This window comes from Meleagris gallopavo, chromosome 11 (genome assembly GCF_000146605.3).
Source record: "Meleagris gallopavo isolate NT-WF06-2002-E0010 breed Aviagen turkey brand Nicholas breeding stock chromosome 11, Turkey_5.1, whole genome shotgun sequence".
Taxonomy (NCBI): Eukaryota; Metazoa; Chordata; class Aves; order Galliformes; family Phasianidae; genus Meleagris; species Meleagris gallopavo.
The window spans coordinates 13,424,501-13,438,737 of record NC_015021.2 but is presented as its reverse complement, the minus strand read 5'-3'; positions in this window follow the sequence as shown (position 1 = coordinate 13,438,737).

Genomic DNA, 14,237 nt, shown 5'->3' with positions numbered 1-14,237 from the left:
TAGGAAGTAGGGGCTGTGGAGATGCATGTGGTTAGCCTAAGCAGCCACTTGTCATTTCTGGAGAGTCTTTGTGGTTTTCACGAGGAAAGCAATTTAATGGTCTTCCTCTGAGTTGACTTAGAAAAATTAGAGTGGGGGCCTGCATGGAGAGAGGTGGAGTGGTTGATTTTTAACCTTAAGGCAATCTTGGTAATTATAGCTGTGTAGACAACTGATCTTTGCAGAGTAAGTTATCTCTAACATTTCTAGTTGTATTAGCCACAACTCTATGTTGAAAGGGTAACCAGGCACTCACCCAGCCCTTGTGCCAGCTGCTCTAGGGAAGAAAAATAATTAGCCTGACTTTGTAAAAGGATGCGTGACCTTTTTGGAAGGAGCTGACCTCCTGAGATGTGTTCCATGGCATGGGGAGCATATGTTGACCCACCTGTATAAAGAGCTGTGCTCAAGGAGAAGTCCCACTGGAGAAGTAGCTGAAGGATGTCTATGTTATATATGGAAGAAAAGCTACAAGAGCAATGAAAGAAGGCTTAGAAGAAAGAAAAAGTTTGAGGCAGAATAATCCAGTATATTTTCTGGCATAATGTCTTCTGATATTTATCTCTTTTGTATTAAAAAGAAACTAAGGGGTGAAGAGCAAGGATATGTACTACATCCCTGAAATATGAGGTGGCCTTTAGACTGGGGATATCTGTGTCCATTTTTCCAGTCAACAACAGGATGACATCAATATGGGCAGTAGGGATTTTGGTTTAAGGTAGTTCAAAATCTAGACTTGGGTTATCCAGAAACTGCAGCTGAGTCTGTAGACTCCTGTTGCCTCTATTAAGGGGAGCAAGGGTATCACTTTCCAACTGCTCAAGCTAGTAACGTCAGCAGCTCTTCTGGGCTGGAAATCAGATAACACAGCAATACTCCTCTGCCCTTAAACTCATCTCAGAAGATGTTTCTAGGGTTCTTCATGCAGCTGATACCCTGTTGCACATCTTTGTTAAGCATAGAACTTTCTGTTTATATTTTTGCTTGCAAATGACAGGGGTTGGCAGGTTATCTGAATACGCTATCTCTGTCTATATTTGCCTACTTCCAAATCTGTTTACAGTGTAAAAGTGTCAATATTTTTTCCATGTAAGGTAATATAAGCAACTGCCTGGCTGTTGACTCAACTGAGGATTACTAATTTCAATAGCCAGTTAACACATCAGCTTACATTCCAGGTAGAAGTGTGGTGCCTGCTACTTCTGGGAAGCTAACAGCGCAAGCTGCCTGGAGCCCAGAGCAAAGCCAGGGCAGAGCACTGAAACGTTCCCTTTGGGCAGGGCCTCCAGCTGCCCAGCAGATAAGCTGGGCTGGTGGGGGATGCTCTATGGGATGCACTATTTCAGGGTCTCTTCATCTGGTTCTTTGGGCAGCAATTTCCTGAAATTTACCCACCATTTAATTTGTGGTGGGTAGCTGCTGGATTTCCTTTCCTTTTCCTAGTATGATGTTATTAAACTTGTCTCTCTAACTCGTATCTAATGCAGTGAGAGCAGCAGGGGCAGGCTTTGTGTAGATTTGTCAAGGTGCTTGCAGGGGACTTGCCAGCCCAGATCCCACCTATCTAGGTCATAACTGAAATTCTTTTGTTATGTGGTAGCTGTGGAGTGCCTTTAGGAAATAGTTTGGATCCATCTTGTGCTGAGCTATGTCTTGCTCCAAGCAAACAGATACTGAGTCTGAATGTGTACAGTCTATGCAAGACCTGTGCCTGCTCAGAAGTGCTTCTACACTCATTTACACATCTTTGAAATACCAGGAAGTGGCTTAGTAGAAATCCATCTTCTCCATTTTCCTTTACCTTAAAATGCTGTTGAGGTGGTCATGAGAATGTAGCATAGGCTGTCTGTATTTATCTATCTCTAGTTTGTTTGGCTTTTTATTTGTTCTGCAGTTCTGCAGTTATCCTGTAAAAACACTTTAAGCACGAGTGTGTTGTTTTTTTTTGTTTTATTTTGTTTCCCAGCTTTGCTAATCCCCTTCTTTTGCACGGATGAGATTTACAGTTCATTTTTTTTCTAAAGGAAATAATGTCCCACTGAGGTCTGCCCTAGGGTTGGAGGAGCTGCATGATTGTTCTTCATTACGTTAGAAATGAGTGTTGATTAAGTTCTGCTGGAGTTAATTTACTTGTATCTCCTTGTAACAATAGAATAGATTTTTATTTATGTACTTGTTCTTGCAGTTTTACTGTGTATATAGATAAAATGAGGTCAGAATCTATATAGAAGATGTCAGGATATGGGAAGATGTCCACCTTAGTAGTCTGTGCACACATTCATGTCTGCTGGCATTTAGCTTGGCATAAAGTGGCTTTCATCTAATGAATGTTTTTGTCAGCTTCTGTGGAAAATATCCTAAACTTGTCAAGCCTACTCACATTGTCTGTCAGTGCCAGGGGGGCATCCATTGTGCGCACATAGCATCTTTTTGTCGTCCAATTACTCATTGGAATGCAGTAATAAGTGAAAAGCAGCACTGGAGGGTCAAAGTCAAAGTTCAGGTATTGATACGCACACATTATTGATGAATATATAGATGAACTTAGTGATGTTTTTCAAACCTTTATGATTCCATGGTTATCAAAAACTCTGGCTGCCTTGGTGATTCACTGCATCTCTTGCACGTAAAAGAACTTAACGTAGATGGACAAGGCAAAGAATGGGACAACGGAAACCTTGACCCTTTTTTTCCGGTAAGGATCTATTGCACAGTTTCAGAACCCTTCTGAGGTTGTGTTGGGAGACTGCAGCCAGCATGGTTGTAAATGTGAGAGCATCCCTCCTCACTCTCCTCCAGAGCTGAGGACAGCCCAGTGTTGTGTGGGAAGGAGGGCTGTGCAGCAGCCCTGCAGCCACTTCGTGAAGAAAAGGCTTCTTGGACCCTCTAAGTCTGTCCAGAGATGGGAACCTTCACCTCCTGCAGACTCACCCTTGGCTCATTTTGACTAGAACCTTGATAGTTTGGACAAATCGTTTCTCTTTCAGTGATTAAAAGGTTACTCTCTGGGCCAGCTGGGGAGAGGGTGTGCTCTGAACCTTCTTGACAAGAGCAAGAATCTCCCTGCTTATCTCACTTGAAATCATCTATTTCACATTCATCATCTGAATTCAATTAAAAATAACCTGCAGCTGTAATTGTTAAGGGCTGTTTTTAACTGAGCACCCTTCATCCCAGAGACGCTGGGTTTTCCCCCTGAAGTTACAAGAGCAGGTGGTCAGTGGGAAATTCCTGCAAGCTTCTTTGTGTGGGGTTGCTCTTGGGGGCTAGTCACAGCATATCAGATGTGACTTTGCATTCATCTCTGTGGAACAGAAGGCTGATTTACTATTCCCTCCTATTTCTATCAATACCCAGGAAAAGCTATGTGAAATGTAGAGCTACAGGCTGCAGATCTGATCTTGGGTTTTCGCAGTGTGTGTGCTGTATGATAAGAGCATCGTTTCCTGATCACCTGATCACCAGGGAAGCTGGTGTGATCTACTGCTACAGTGTGGTGATGGACTGTGACACAGAACCATTTTAGTCCATTTTGAATGCATAGCATAAGTTTCCTGAAACATTTGTGTGACTTAGCATGGTTTGTATCATAAAACAATTAGAAATGAATGTGTTTGAGGAGTGCCTAAGCATTCATTCATCATCCTTCTCTTTTTTGTTAATGGGAAGTTTCCTGTTAAGAACTGGGTGAGGCACAGCCTTGCAGAAATGTTCACAAGCAGCATGAGAGATCCTTGCTTTTGTTCCTGTGGTGTGGGAAGTCTCTGAATTTTGGGCACCAGTATCTCAGGGTGAACTTCTGCAAAATGCACTCATTCACTGCAGAGACATAACTTATTGCAGGAGAGCAGAGGGCCCTGTTTTGCCTCGAGTTATCTTTGCTTTTCTATTCTCTGTCCCTGTTACCAGCAACCCTGGTAAAATTTCCTATGCATTTTTTCTTTTTAATTAGACTGAATATTTGTGGAAAACTTAAGCCTCAGTGGTTTAGCTCTCCTGTCTGACTAATAGCAGAGAAAAATGTTAAAACTTGTTACTCTCTTTTTACTCAACTTGGCACATAAGAAGTAGTAGTTTACCCAGAGAAAATTTGGAATAGAAACTCTCTTGATTTCACACAAAGGCTTTGACTGTTGTGGTGAAAATGGCTTTTGATTAGATGAAGTCAAAAGCCCTTGAAATGCTCGTATGTGCAGTGTAAGAAGTGGAATACTTCTCTTCCAGCTTGTCATCGCTGCATAAATTTGAGCTCTGGGTACTGCTTTGAAAAAGCTTTGGATCCATCACTGCTCCTGGGGCACAGGAGGCAGGACAGCTTCTCCACTGCTGGTTTACTAGGGCAACAGGGCGGCCTTTTTCTGATTCATGGGCCAACCCACAGTCTGCTGTGCATCTCTCACCCCAGTTAAATAGGCATCTTCGATGAGGAGCAGTTCTGTCCTCACCCTCCCCCCCCAACTGAGGCTGTGCTCATTGCGCACTCCTTCATTTTGTGGCTTGAGAAGCTGTATTTCTGCTTCAGCTGAGGAATTCAGCCTCCTCCTTCCCTGCCTCCTCTTCCCTTAATGCAACCAACCATACTGAGTTGAAAAGATACTTGGCATCCAAACTAACACACCCATGCTGTACCTCGTCCAACTTTACATTTCCAGAGCAACTAACTCTGCAGCCCACTGATGACTTTTCAGTGGCAGTGGGGGGGTATCTCTGGGGCAGAGGTACAAGTGTGTATCTGTTCCTTGGAGTTCAGCTCCCATTCAGATGTCCCTCCCTACAAAAGCACTGCTGGTTAGTTTCACTGCAGCGCTTCGGAAGTGTTGGCAGTCAGTGCTGCACTGCAGCTGAAGCCAACACCTGTGTGCTGGGGAAGCTCTGCTAACCCACCTGCTCTGGGCAGCTCTTCCTTTGCAGGCTGTGAGCTCAGTGTTGCTTCCTTTTGCAGAAAAGCCACCAGCACCATTTCCCACTCATGCCAGTGGGAAAGAAAGACTCATCAAATGAATGCATTCCCAGGCTCTTTTCCTTCCCTGCTGAGATAGACCACAATTTCTTCAGCTCTAACTGCAGGCAAGTGCTTCTGTGATTGGCCAAGACAGTGAAGTCAGATTTCCTATGGCTGTGGTGATGAGTGTGGGGTTTTTTGTTGTTGCTGGTTTATTTTTCCTCAAATCTTTTTCTTTCCCCAGTGTGCCTTATTGGGGCTGCAGTGCACTAGAAATCCACAGCAGAGGGATTCCCTGGCGAGGAATGGACTCCCTGCCACCTAATAAAATAGTCTCCCCCATAGGTAGTTCTACACCCAACTTCATGAATGTTTTCATGTACCAATTCTCCTATCTATTAAAAGCTGAAGCACATTTACAATCTTCCCTTTAAGAGCACAAGGCACTTGTAGTACTTCCTTTTTGCCTCGCCATCAAGTAGCACAGAACTTGTAGGAAATCAGGATTCTTTCTGAACCTTGGCCAGCAGTAGTAGGAAGTTGGCTAGCTCTCTTGCAAAGCCAGAGGGGAGATTTAGGTTGGATGTTAGGCAGAATTTCATTAATCAGAGGTGGTGAAGCCCTGGCACTGCTGCCCAGAGAGCTGTGGGTGCCCCATCTCAAGGTGCTCAGGGACAGGTTGGATGGGCCCTAGGCAGCCTGAGCTGGAGGGTGGGGGGCAGCCAGCCCACGGCTGGGAGTGGGGCTGGGTGGGCTATAAGGTCCCCTCCAACATAAGTCATTCTACAGTTCTATGAAAGCCACTACCTTTTGCTGAAATCTTTGTGAAGGGAGATGGGAACTCAGCCTTTGGATGCTGTAACACAGTGAAGCAGTTCCTGAAGAAAGGCACTTTTCCAGCTTTCTGGAGGATTCTGTTCGTGTGCTACAGGGGTGTAAGTAGAAACACTTTCTTCATTTTGTTATGCTTGAGAAAATGGCTACATCCTTGCAGTTGATTTTAGTGCTTTGTTTCCTTTCCTGCTGTGCTCCCAATATTCTCCCTTTTTCAATCAAACACCATCTTTTCTGTATATATAACAGATAATCTTATACAGGATGGTTTTCATTCACTGATTCCCACAAGATCTTTTTCAAGTCAGAAGTGCTGCACCATCAGTGCACACCATTTGCTGCACACACCTCACCTGAGCCAAGGAGCCTCTCCCTGCCACAGCACTTTGCCCACTTCCATGTCTGATACCTCTTAAGGGATGTGTGGACACCTCCTAGAGTTGGTTGAATCCCAAGCTACAAGGCTTTACAGAATCATTCTAAGCAGTCCAGTAATGTCCCTTTACCCTGTGCTGATCACATGGCAATTTCAAATGACTCGAGCATTTCACATTTTTGTGTAATCTCCTTAATATGGGGGCACTTTGGGAGCTCTCAGATTTCAGGGAGTTCAGGGTAATTTTAACTTGCTGGAACACTACAAGTTTCCACAGATCTGAGCACAGAGGTCTGGTGGGGGTTTGGGAAATGAGTGGCTGGGGAGGCAGCAGGTCTATCTGCCCTTCTTCTGGAGCAGGCATTAACTGAACAAATATTATTGCTTGGAGAAATAAAGGTGCCAGAGTGCCAGGGAGAAGGGCACATGCTTATTTGCAGATTAGACTGAATAGTGAAGAAGCGTTTTGCTGGACAGTTGGACTTGGTTTTACAAGGTTACCATTCAGCCCTGTTTTATTGGCAATACATTAACAGAGATTATTATGCGCGCTCACTGAAATGCTTATCTGTGGTTTGGTGATGATGATCTATAAACTGTTCTAATCTCCCTGCCTCCATATCTCTTCCTTCTGTGTTTTGTGAAGTGTTACAGGGGAACACTCTTTAGTGTGGATGTTGCCCACCCTTTTACTTTCCAGTGATTTTGGGGAAGTGCTTGGATCTCTGCTTACAAGGTCAAATTTCATCTTTGATCATCCATTGATTCTTAAATGATTTTATTGAAGTGGATTTTTTAAAGAAACAGCTAAGCTGTGGATTCAAGTTCATTCCAATTTTAAAGTAGGCAGACTAATGAAGGATAGACCAAGGCAACATACACAACTTTGTTAATGCTAATCATCCAAAGCTGGATGATGTTGAAGCCTGGAGATGTGCTCCAGGCAGGGACCTGGTGAGCTTGGTCTACTGTGACAGCTCTTCAGTCCCTGCGATAGACCAGTCTTGGTCCCTGTATTCAGAGCTGGAAGGAAGAGCAGAAACCGTGGCATGTGAATTGTCACGTTTTACCTGTAGGCTGATGAGACTTGCAGGGGCACCAGCTCTGCAGGGTATAATGAGATCCCTCCATCCTGAACACATCCAAACCTCTGCGCAGGTGGGAATTATGTTAAGTTCAGGATTGAACCCTGCAGAGCCAGGGCTGCCACTGCCTGCACCTGGGAGAGACACAGGGAAAGGAGCCACTCAGTCACAAACTAGACTGCAGCTGACAGCAACCGATTGTCAGAGGCAGCCTAATTTAATTAGAGCTGAACTGGATCATTATTTAATGGGATCTGAGCCTAATTAATTTTTGGAGTCACGGTATGGAAGATGCTTTGTTCCTTTTGAATAGATAATTAAGTGAGGCACACACGGGCACTGTTCTCTGCTGCGTTTGCAAAGGATTTGTTCTTCTTCTTATCTCCATCTTATTTGTATGAGCACTTTGAAATTAGGAATTAATTGTTTTGTTGCTGCTGATGTTGGGTATAATTATCTTGCTTTAGAAAAGCAGAATTTGCCTAGGACCCAGGGCTTTGTCTCCCAGAGCACACTGAGCAGAAGCACTCTTGAGGTTGCAAAACCAAGGATGAGTTACACAGAGATGATGAGCTGTCTCCAAAGTGCCCTGAGCTCAAGGTGCTTCAGGTCAGGGACGGAATAGCCAAGCAAGAGGCACTGCGGAGGGCAGGTGATGGTGTTTCACAATGCCACTTTCAGTCGATTTCCCAAGGTAGACAAGCTAAATTTCACGTGGCTTATCCACATCTTCTGTTCTGCCGGAGCTGAACGATGCACCACTGTGCTCAGCTGCCTGTATTTAGCAGGAGGAGATTTGGTCTGTTCCTGTTTTATTTGTAGTGGTGCTGTGATGCACCAGATCAGAACAGCCTGGCTGGCTTGTTCCCCACACCCATAGAAGCCCTGGGGATTCGGACATTTGCAAACATATGTTAACATCTCAGTAATTGAAGTGGCATTCATTTGCAAGCCATAGATTAATATTTTGAGTTTTAATGTTTCTAGAATAGTGTGTGAATTGTTCTTCCTTGGCACCGGCAATTAACCCACAAGGTTCAATACCCAGCAGGTCATTTCCATTAGAAAGCACATGTTTGAGCCTAGGTTTCTTAGAAAGTATCAAGCTTCACGAATAAAAAGGACTCATCAAGAACAAAGAGCTTCATGGTTCCTGGCACCTGAGTTAGTGTGAAACAGAGAACTTTCTCCATGATTTTTTTCCTCCCTTGCTTTGCATGCTTTTGTGAGCTCTGTTTGCTCCTTCGCTGGACATTTAATGCAGCCACATATACCCATAGTACGAGCCAGCAAGGAAACCTTGTGGCATTTCCAGGAGTCATTGACCATATGTCCGAGCTCTCTGCTGCAAAAGCTCCTTCATTGAAAATGAAGGTCACGGCTGTATGACCAGGTTAAGACATTTCAGTTTCAGTACACATTGTGTATCGAACACAGCAGTGCTTGCCCTATCTCAGCTTGTCCCATCAAGCCAAGAGAATTGTAATGTAACTCCTGATGCAACCCACCCTTATTGAAAAGAAGAAAAGGAACAGCTTATACGGACAACTGATAGAAGCTGGCCTAATGTCTGCCATATCTCTACACTGATTTTTGTCCCCATCCATACTCCATAACTTTGGAGATCCCCTCCTATTTCAGCATCCTTCTAAGATGACAGCAAAGGAGGCCCTTCACAGGGCTACTGCAGAGTAGCACATGCTTCAAATCAGCTGCACAAACAGGGTGAGCTGCTGATCCATTTCTGCCAATTTCAGCTTCTACACCTACATTTTCAGCTTTGGAAGAGACCTGTGCTGAAAAATATCTTCAGATAGACCCTACAGCCTTAGGTCTGGGACTCCTTGCTGGGGTCTGCTAGATGCAGTCTATTATAATCAGGCTTTCCTATTTTTAATTGCTCTAGGGCTGCTTTTCTACTCACTGACAGTTATCATTTTTTCCCCTACTCTTACACATCTCTTTACACCTTTCAGATGGTACAAACGCCTTTGATTTTCCCCAGAAACTCCTACTAAAAACCACCCTGACGTTCTCACCTCTAGGGCTCCCTGTTAGCCAGCTACAAAGTAGATCTGGCAAAATGCATTCCCTGTATCTTTGTGACTGGAGCCCTGGAAAGCCATGCTGATGGCCGCACTAGTTGTGTTCCTAGTGGGGTGAGCTTGACCCACTGCTGTTGCTGGATTATATGACCCATAGATCTTGGTGGAGCTATGCTTCCTCACCTTTCCATGTGGCAACAGGAGCAGCAGCCCCAGGGCTCTTTGCCCTTTCTCTTACCCTTCCCAGCTCTGTGTCCCAGCTCTGCCCCTTTCCTGCACTGCTGGGAACTCTAGAGCTGCCTTGGGCACAACGAGGTGCCTCATGCTTGCCTTGATGTGGTGGCACAGGAAAGGCAAGGTGAGGGTGCTGAGGGCTGGAGCAAGAGAGCCTGAGAGAGCAGGTGCACTGCGGTTAGGGCAGATGACTCCATCCAGTTACTCATCTCCGAGCAGGTCTCCACTTATTCCTCTCTCTTCTTTTCTGGAAAGTTACTGTGATTCGCTTATTTATGATGCTTTCTGTCCCTGCAGGCGGGATGACTTGTTTTACTGCTATCCACTCACCTGCAAATCATTGCTTTAGGTCAGCTGCAGCATTCAAGGGCAGCCTGAACCTACTGAATACTGTCTCCAGCCTGGTTTGCACATTTCCTAACCATCTTGAAATGTGCAAGTAGTTCACATGCAGTTTACTGATGGTCTCACCTGAGATGATGCTGGATGTATTATGAAGGATGATGCACGTCCTCAGCACAGTGCCTGGCTGGGTCACACCTCACCTGAGGGAGAGGGTGGCAAAGCAGTGTGTGTAGGCAGATGCGAGCTCCAGCTGGATGAAAGCCAGTGCTGGTCTGAGCTGTGTGGCTGTGGCTATTCCAGTGCCGGCACTACTGAGTATAAGGGTATGCTGGCCAGGACTTTCAGCCAGGCTCATGTAACTTACATGGGCTTTGGTCCTGATCAGAGCAGAGCTCACTGTGTCTGCTCAAAGCAGGGCAAAGCAGCTCAGCATACTTATCCCACAGATATGCCAAATGCATGTCTGTAGAAGCCAGTAATCGATCCCATCCAGATTCCTCACCGTTAATCTTCATCTCCAGCTAGCATCACACGTCTTGAGGTCAACAGCGTTGAGATCAGCCAAAATCAATAAAAATCTACATTGTTAGTGTATCCTTAGTGCAGTGCAGCTGTCCTTGCTATGCAGGGAGCATAACTTAATCTCCCAGCATGATGTGTTGAATTTATTGCTTGGCGACATTCAGGGAATATAGAGTGGTGGTGGGTGGGGAAAATCCTGGCTTTTGATTCAGAATTTGTACTACAGCTGTGAATAAAAACACACATCTGATGTGCTGACTCAAAGCACACGGCTCCCATCTGGGTTGCAGTCTCTCACCGTAATGCTTTGCTTTCTTCCTCTCTCCGCACTTATTGATCTGGCTGGTTCCAGGTGGATGCAGACTGGGTGGAAAAAGGCAGATCAGGTACAGAAATAATATTGAATGAAATTACTCGTCGGTGGCAAGTCAGCAGTCTTTAATCCTTCCATGTAAGGGGAAAAAAGTCATTCAAATTAAGAGATTGTTTTCTTTTAACTTAGCTCTTGAAAAACGCCACAGTGAATGATTTCATCTCCTTAAGCAGATCCCCTCATCTGGCTCCCCAGCAGGCATTTGCTCACCGTCTGTGCCACTCTCTGAGCACAAAAAAAGCTGTTCACAATGTCAGCTCCTGCTCTAAGAGGGATTTCTGAATACCTTTTCCCCAGGCTGCTTGCTTGCTGAGTACACCCCAGGCCATGAGAAATGGGAAAGTAGCAACAGGGGAATGATACAGCTATAGCCCATTAATTAAAATGAAGAGGTTATCCCAGCAGCGAAAGTCTTAAATCAGTGAGAATTCTGCTGCGACTTGAATAAGGACAGAGTTTCATCCCAAATTTATGTGCTATGTGTCCTGGCTTTGTGCCTGTGGAGCTTCAATTCTGCTTATAGTTGGGTTTTGCACCCTCATTCACAGACCATCCTTATAAGAGCCGGCTCTGGTCACCTCTCTGAGGGTTACATCAAAGCCTAAACCAGGCACTCACCTGTGAGAAAAGGGAAGCCACCAGTCTGCAGGAGATTTGCTCAGATAAGTCAGACTATGGCTTCTCTGAGGTCAAAGGGAGCTCAGCACATGGCTGTGGAAAGTTCTGGGAGATCTTTGGAAAATGCTAAGCTTTGATCTACTTCTCCTTGAGGTCAAAGCAACTCCTATTATTTTGCTGCTGATTTGCTTGTGGGTTAAAGTTGAGCTAGAATTACGGAGCAGGACTTTCTGGCTTTAGTTCTGCAACAAACTTCAAGGAAATCGTGGAGAACTGCTTCTTTCCATCCCTGATGTTTCCTACAGAGCTATTCTCAGTGTGCATGTTGTCACCTTATGTGATTTATAATCAGTTGGAGGCCAGGATGTGCAAGCACATGGTTATGTGTATCCACACTGTGATCCCTTGCCCTGATGCCAGAGATAAATGCTTTGACTCTGGACTTCTATTATGTTCTCAGAACCAAACCACTCAGCAAGCCTGCCTCGTGATTCCACTCAACCCTGTCATAATGATTTTAGAAGGAAACCACAAGAAACGTGGTGGTTTTGGGTCTTCGTCAAAGCACAGCAGAATGGCGTTGGCTGAGCGTTTATTTATTTTTTAATTCATTTTAACATTACATTCAGAGTGAAAGTCTGGGCATATACCTAAGCAGACAGAAACGTAAAGAAGGCCTTGCATATGGTTGTGGTGAGAAACCACTGGATTTCATCTGAAAACTTACTGGCGACACCAAGAAGAAGATAGTTTAAAATGCATGCAGCTATGTGAAATCCCACCATGAAAACCGTGTGCTCTTTTGGGTTATTCTGCTGTTTTTTAGCTCTCTTTTCTCTACAAAGCTCCATTTCTCTGGTATGTATTCAAATTTTAGCTGCCATGAATCCAACATGTTCTTCTCCTGTCCACTTTTTTCATGTTCTCCCCAGATTCAAAAGCAGCCCAGCTCCCTCTGGCATAGCTGAAAAGCAGATACCTTCCTCTCTGTGTCTGGGTATGAACGCAGTGGCAGGCTGCTGCTGTGGAATAAAATCTTTTTGTGATGAATAATTGCTCTGGAACTTGCTGGGCATCTGACCATTTATTGTTAGTCAAGGAGTTGCCTAGGTCAGTGGCGGTGTGAGTAATTCTGAAACACTGGGCAGTTGCCTGCGTGGTGTGTAGGTGCCTGCACACCCCATAGCTCTAAGCATGCTCGCAGTGCTGTATGGATGGGGCAGGGAGGAGGTGGTATAGTCACCTGGCTGTATGTTGGGACATCAGACAGAGCTGCTGGGAGGGCGTTTCTGGGGCTGCGGTCTGCAGCAGCTTTCTCTTCCTGGGCTAACCACCATGCTGCTCAATTTGCTGCCCGAGGACAAGGGTAGCCAGCCCCAGGGCTGACGCTGGTGGTAAGCAAGCAGTGCTGCACAGGGCATCTGGTTGGTGGAGGTGTTCTCTGTGACTAAGCAAGATCCAAGGTATAAGCCTTGAGCAGGTGACCTGAGTTATTCTTGTTTCTCTAGAGCTCCCGTGGTCCCAACAACACCTGGGCTGGAGGCCACCAGCAGGTAGCACAGATGGGGCTCTCTGTGCCCTAGTGGGTGAAGCCTGCAGTCCTGCCATGAAAGCAGACGTAGCAAAAGCCCTCTGGGATTAATAACAACAGCTGGCCACATGTGCGGTGCATGCTTTCCTTTTCCTGAGCACTTTACACAAGGATCCTAATGAAGCCAACCTTGCGCACCACAGACTGAGCTCTCTTAGCGCTCTTTAACGGTAGGAGTTGTGAAATATTTGTTGGAGCTATAATTAGGGAGTAGAACAGATGGCAAGAGCTTAGTTATAATTAAAGCGTAATGCACAGTGAAATAGTCCAATGCAGCCAGTGATTCAGCGGCAACCAAAGAATTTTAATTCTTTCTTTGCTGGGCTTAAGCTTCAATTGCAGGAGTTGAGACTTCGGGGAAAGTCTGTTGCATCACTTCTTACATAGGGACGTAGCTCTATATTAAAGGGCTGTGTGGAAACTTTTGATTGCTATGTATTAAGTTATATTGTGTGGTCTTATTTACCTTAGTAACTTGAAATTGTATGTGAAAAAGGCATGTGAATTGTTTAAACAGCACAGAATCTGCATTTTACAATCTATAATAGCAGAGACTTTTAAAGTCTGTCTGCCTAATAGTTGATTGTTAATGCTTTAGGATAAGTTATTTGGCAAGGCATTAATTAAATGTTCTTAAGAATACATTTTATTTATAAAGCTGCTTTAAAAGGTATTATCAGTAAAAATAATTTAATGCATATTTAATACCACTTTCAAGTATGGTTCATTAGGCACCTCGTGCCATTAGAAGTGGAAGCAAGTGGCCAGTCTGTTCATTTTCTAGGAGACAGAGAGAAGCTGAGAGCAGGCAAAGAGCTAATGCAGACCCTGTGAGCTGAATGACAATGCCTGTGGCATTGAGGTTTTCTGAATGGATGCTGTTTGAGTTGACTTGCACCATCCTTCACAGTTCCTACCCTTGAGGAGGGCAACTGAAGCAGTCATAAATGCTCCCCAGCTCTGTGTATATCCCAAATGTGAGGTTAGGAGGCAAATGGTGACAAGGTGGACCTGTGCTTCTATACCCAGAGATGTGACTCAGAGTGACTGGGAGCCCCTGGAAAAGGCTGTGGGAAGGCAGGGGGCTGAAAAGGTACCGGGAGAGGCTGGATTTTGGCTTTGTGAGGAGCAAGTAATAGGATGGGAGTGTGACCAAGCTCCGTTTTGCTGAGAGTTGTGCTTGCAGAACCAAAAATAAATGAATAAATGGAAAAAGAAAAAAAGAAAAGAAAA